Here is a 6,000-nt window from a genome sequence, read left to right as displayed (position 1 = left end):
GGTGAAAGAGGAATTGGGGTGAGGGGGGGTTGGCGAGTAGGGGTGTAAGAGGAGTTGGTGTGAGGGGGTAGGGGAATAAGCGTGAAAGAGGAGTTGGGGTGAGGATGGTTGGAAAGTAGTGGTGAAAGAGGAGTTGGGGTGAGGGTGTTGGAGAGTAGGGGTGGAAGAGGAGTTGGGGTGAGGGGGTTGGAGAGTAGGGGTGGAAGAGGAGTTGGGGTGAGGGGGTTGGAGAATAGGGGTGAAAGAGGAGTTGGGGAGAGAGGGGTTGGAAAGTAGGGGTGGAAGAGGAGATGGGGTGAGTGGGTTGGAGAGGGGGAGAAAGAGGAGTTGGGGTGAGGGGGTTGGAGAGTAGGGGTGAAAGAGGAGTTGGGGAGAGAGGGGTTGGAAAGTAGGGTTGAAAGAGGAGATGGGGTGAGTGGGTTGGAGAGGGGGAGAAAGAGGAGTTGGGGTGGGGGGGTTGGAGAGTAGGGGTGAACGAGCTGCTGCGATGAGGGGGTTTGGAGGGTAGGGGTGAAGGAGAAGTTGGGGTGAGGGGTGTTGGAGGGTAGGGGTGAAAGAGGAGTAGGGGTGATGGAGTTGGAGAGTAGGGGTGAAAGAGGAGTTGGGGTGAGGGGGTTGGAGATTATGGGTGAAAGAAGAGTTGGGGTGAGGGGGTTGGAGAGTAGGGGTGAAAGAGGAGTTGGGGTGAGGGGGGTTGGAGAGTAGGGGTGAAAGAGGAGTTGGGGTGAGCGGGGTTGGAGAGTAGGGGTGAAAGAGCAGTTGGGGTGAGGGGTTGGAGAGTAGGGTTGAAAGAGGAGTTGGGGTGAGGGGGGATGGAGAGTAGGGGTGAAAGAGGAGTTGAGGTGAGGGGGTTGGAGAGTAGGGGTGAAAGATGAGTTGGGGCGAGGGGGTTGGAGAATAGGGGTGTAAGAGGTGTTGGGGTGAGGGGGTTGGAGAGTAGGGGTGAAAGGAGTTGGGGTGAGCGGTGTTGGAGAGTAGGAGTGAAAGAGGAGTTGAGGTGAGGGGGGTTGGAGAGTAGGGGTGAAAGGAGTTGGGGTGAGGAGGGTTGGAGAGTTGGGGTGAAAGAGGTGTTGGGGTGAGGGATTGGAGAGTAGGGTTGAAAGAGGAATTGGGGTGAGGGGTTTGGAGAGTAGGGGTGAAAGAGGTGTTGGGGTGATGGGGTTAGAGAGTAGGGGTGAAAGAGGAAATAACAACAGAAAATGCTGGAAAAACTCAGCAAGTCAGGCAACATCCGTGGAGAGAAATTTGAGTTGACGTTTCGGGTTTGACCCTTCTTCAAAACTGGAGAGAAAAGGAACTAGATCGAAGGCAGGGCTGCGATCGGACAAAAGAATAAAAGAACCAAAAGAAGTAAAAGAGATTAGAAGCTAGACGAGATGGTAATAGGCTGTGATTAGGTGTAAAGTGTAGGGGTGAAAGAGGAGTTGGGGTGAGGGGAATTGGCGAGTAGGGGTGAAAGAGCAGTTGGGGTGAGGGGGTTGGAGAGTCAGTGTGAAAGAGGAGTTGGGGTGAGGGTTGTGGAGAGTAGGGGTGAAAGAGGAGTTGGGGTGAGGGGGTTGGAGAGTAGGGCTGAAAGAGGAGTTGGGGTGAGGGGGTTGGAGAGTAGTGGTGAAAGAGGAGTTGGGGTGAGGGTGTTGGAGAGTAGCGGTGAAAAAGGTGTTGTTGTGAGGGGGTTAGAGAGTAGGGGTGAAAGAGGACTTGGGGTGAGGGGGGTTGGAGTGTTGGGGCGAAAGAGGAGATTGGGTGAGGGGGGTTGGAGAGTATGGGTGAAAGAGGAGTTGGGGTGAGGGGGTTTAGGAGCAGGGGTGAAAGAGGAGCTGGGGTGAGGGGGTTGGAGAGTAGAGGTGAAAGAGGAGTTGGGGTGATGGAGGTTGAGGGGTAAGGGTGAAAGAGGAATTGTGGTGATGGGGGATGGAGAGTAGGGGTAAAAGAGGAGTTGGGATGAGGGGGGTTGGAGAGCAGGGGTTAAAGAGCTGTTGGGGTGAGGGGGTTAGAGAGTAGGGGTGAAAGAGGACTTGGGGTGAGGGGGGTTGGAGTGTTGGGGCGAAAGAGGAGATTGGGTGAGGGGGGTTGGAGAGTAGTGGTGAAAGAGGAGTTGGGGTGAGGGTGTTGGAGAGTAGCGGTGAAAAAGATGTTGGAGTGAGGGGGTTGCAGAGTAGGGGTGAAAGAGAAGTTGGGGTGAGGGGGTTGAAGAGTCAGGGTGAAAGAGGAGGTGGGGTGAGTGGGGGTTGGAGAGTAGGGGTGAAAGAGGAGTTGCGGTGAGAGGGTTGGAGAGTAGGGGTTAAAGAGGATTTGGGGTGAGGGGTTTGGAGAGTAGGTCAGAAAGGGGCGTTGGGGTGAGGGGGTTGAGAGTAGGGGTGAAAGAGGAGTTGGGGTGAGGGGGTTGGAGAGTAGGGGTGAAAGAGGAGTTGGGGTGAGGGCTGAAAGAGGAGTTAGGGTGAGGGGGTTTGGAGAGTAAGGGTAAAAGTTGAGTTGGGGTGAGGGGTGTTGGAGAGCAGTGGTGAAAGAGGAGTTGGGGTGAGGGGGGTTGGAGAGTAGGGGTGAAAGAGGAGTTGGGGTGAGGGGGTTCGAGAGTAGGGGTGAAAGAGGAGTTGGGGTGGGGATGGTTGGAGAGTAGGGTTGAAAGAGGAGTTGGGGTGAGGGGGGTTGGAGAGTAGGGTGAAAGAGGATTTGGGGTCAGGGGGGTTGGAGAGTATGGGAGAAAGTGGAGTTGGGGTGACGGGATTGGAGAGTAGTTGTGATAGAGGAGTTGGGGTGAGGGGTTGGAGAGTAGGGGTGAAAGAGGAGTTGGGGTGAGGGGGGTTGGAGGGTAGGGGTGAAAGTGGAGTTGGGGTGAGGGGGATGGAGAGTAGGGGTGAAAGAGGAATTGGGGTGTGGGGTTGAAGAGTAGCGGTGAAAGAGGAGTTGGGCTGAGGGGAGTTGGAGAGTAGGGGTGAAAGAGGAGTTGGGGTGAGGGTTTGGAGAGTAGGGGTGAAAGAGGAGTTGGGGTGAGGGGGGTTGGAGAGCAGGGGTGAAAGAGGAGTTGGGGTGAGGGGGGTTGGAGGGTAGGGGTGAAAGAGGAGTTGGGGTGAGGGGGGTTGGAAAGTAGGGGAGACAGAGGAGTTCGGGTGAGGGGGGTTTAAGCAGGGGAGAAAGAGGAGCTGGAGTGAGGGGGTTGGAGAGTAGAGGCGAAGAGGAGTTGGCGTGATGGGGGTTGAGGGGTAAGGGTGAAAGAGGAATTGTGGTGATGGGGATGGAGAGTAGGGGTAAAAGAGGAGTTGGGGTGAGGGGGTTTGGAGATTAGGGGTGAAAGAGGAGTTGGGGTGTGAAGGGTAGGAGAGTAGGGGTGAAAGAGGAGCTGGGGTGAGGGGTGTTGGAGAGTAGGGGTGAAAGAGGAGTTGGGGTGAGGAGGGTTGGAGTAGGGGTGAAAGATGAGTTGGGGTGAAGGGGGTTGGAGAGTAGGAGTGAAGGAGGAGTTGGGCTGAGGGGTGTTGGAGAGTAGGGGTGAAAGGAGTTCGGGTGAGGGGTTTGGAGAGTAGGGGTGAAAGAGGAGTTGGCCTCAGGGGGATCGATAGTAGGGGTGAAAGAGGAATTGGGGTGAGGGGGTTTGGCGAGTAGGGGTGTAAGAGGAGTTGGTGTGAGGGGGGCAGGAGAATAGGGGTGAAAGAGGAGTTGGGGTGAGGGGTTGGAGAGTAGAGGTAAAAGAGGAGTTGGGGTGAGGGGGGTTGGAGAGTTGGGGTGAAAGAGGTGTTGGGGTGAGGGGGTTAGAGAGTAGGGGTGAAAGAGGACTTGGGGTGAGGGGGGTTGGAGTGTTGGGGCGAAAGAGGAGATTGGGTGAGGGGGGTTGGAAAGTATGGGTGAAAGAGAAGTTGGGGTGAGGGGGGTTTAAGAGCAGGGGTGAAAGAGGAGCTGGGGTGAGAGGGTTGGAGAGTAGAGGTGAAAGAGGAGTTGGGGTGATGGGGGTTGAGGGGTAAGGGTGAAAGAGGAATTGTGGTGATGGGGATGGAGAGTAGTGGTAAAAGAGGAGTTGGGGTGAGGGGGTTGGAGAGTAGGGGTGAAAGAGGTGTTGGGGTGAGGTGGTTAGAGAGTAGGGGTGAAAGAGGACTTGGGGTGAGGGGGTTTGGAGTGTTGGGGCGAAAGAGGAGATTGGGTGAGGGGGGTTGGAGAGTATGGGTGAAAGAGGAGTTGGGGTGAGGGGGGTTTAAGAGCAGGGGAGAAAGAGGAGCTGGGGTGAGGGGGTTGGAGAGTAGAGGTGAAAGAGGAGTTGGGGTGATGGGGGTTGAGGGGTAAGGGTGAAAGAGGAATTGTGATGATGGGGGATGGAGAGTAGGGGTAAAAGAGGAGTTGGGGTGAGGGGGTTTGGAGATTAGGGGTGAAAGAGGAGTTGGGGTGAGAAGGGTAGGAGAGTAGGGGTGAAAGAGGAGCTGGGGTGAGGGGTGTTGGAGAGTAGGGGTGAAAGAGGAGTTGGGGTGAGGAGGGTTGGAGAGTAGGGGTGAAAGAGGAGTTGGGGTGAAGGGGGTTGGAGAGTAGGGATGAAAGAGGAGTTGGGCTGAGGGGTGTTGGAGAGTAGGGGTGAAAGAGGCGTTGGGGAGAGGGGTTTGGAGAGTAGGAGTGAAGGAGGAGTTGGGCTGAGGGGTGTTGGAGAGTAGGGGTGAAAGAGGCGTTGGGGAGAGGGGTTTGGAGAGTAGGGGTGAAAGAGGAGTTGGCCTCAGGGGGATCGATAATAGGGGTGAAAGAGGAATTGGGGTGAGGGGGGGTTGGCGAGTAGGGGTGTGAGAGGAGTTGGTGTGAGGGGGGGGGTAGGGGAATAGGGGTGAAAGAGGAGTTGGGGTGAGGAGGGTTGGAAAGTAGTGGTGAAAGAGGAGTTGGGGTGAGGGTGTTGGAGAGTAGGGGTGGAAGAGGAGTTGGGGTGAGGGGGTTGGAGAGTAGGGGTGAAAGAGGAGTTGGGGAGAGAGGGGTTGGAAAGTAGGGTTGAAAGAGGAAATGGGGTGAGTGGGTTGGAGAGGGGGAGAAAGAGGAGTTGGGGTGGGGGGGGTTGGAGTGTAGGGGTGAACGAGCTGCTGCGATGAGGGGGTTTGGAGGGTAGGGGTGAAGGAGGAGTTGGGGTGAGGGGTGTTGGAGGGTAGGGGTGAAAGAGGAGTTGGGGTGATGGAGTTGGAGAGTAGGGGTGAAAGAGGAGTTGGGGTGAGGGGGTTGGAGATTATGGGTGAAAGAGGAGTTGGGGTGAGGGGGTTGGAGAGTAGGGGTGAAAGAGGAGTTGGGGTGAGGGGGGTTGGAGAGTAGGGGTGAAAGAGGAGTTGGGGTGAGCGGGGTTGGAGAGTAGGGGTGAAAGAGCAGTTGGGGTGAGGGGTTGGAGAGTAGGGGTGAAAGAGGAGTTGGGGTGAGGGGGGATGGAGAGTAGGGGTGAAAGAGGAGTTGAGGTGAGGGGGTTGGAGAGTAGGGGTGAAAGATGAGTTGGGGCGAGGGGGTTGGAGAATAGGGGTGTAAGAGGTGTTGGGGTGAGGGGGTTGGAGAGTAGGGGTGAAAGGAGTTGGGGTGAGTGGTGTTGGAGAGTAGGAGTGAAAGAGGAGTTGAGATGAGGGGGGTTGGAGAGTCGGTGTGAAAGGAGTTGTGGTGAGGAGCGTTGGAGAGTTGGGGTGAAAGAGGTGTTGGGGTGAGGGATTGGAGAGTAGGGTTGAAAGAGGAATTGGGGTGAGGGGTTTGGAGAGTCGGGGTGAAAGAGGTGTTGGGGTGATGGGGTTAGAGAGTAGGGGTGAAGGAGGAGTTGGCGTGAGGGGTGCTGGAGAGTAGTGGTGAAAGGGGAGTTTGGGTGCGGGGTTTGGAGAGTAGGGGTGGAAGAGGAGTTGAGCTGAGGCGGGTTGGAGAGAAGAGGTGAAAGAGGAGTTGAGGTGAGGGGGGTTGGAGAGCAGGGGTGAAAGAGGAGTTGGGTCACGGGTGTTGGAGAGTAGGGGTGAAAGAGGAGTTGGGGTGACGGGGGTTGGAGAGTAGGGGTGAAAGAGGAGTTGGGGTGAGGGGGGTTGG

This window comes from Somniosus microcephalus, chromosome 4, assembly GCF_052327205.1.
Source record: "Somniosus microcephalus isolate GS21.2 chromosome 4, FLI_Smic_1.0, whole genome shotgun sequence".
In the NCBI taxonomy this organism is placed as follows: Eukaryota; Metazoa; Chordata; class Chondrichthyes; order Squaliformes; family Somniosidae; genus Somniosus; species Somniosus microcephalus.
This window is presented reverse-complemented; position numbering follows the sequence as displayed.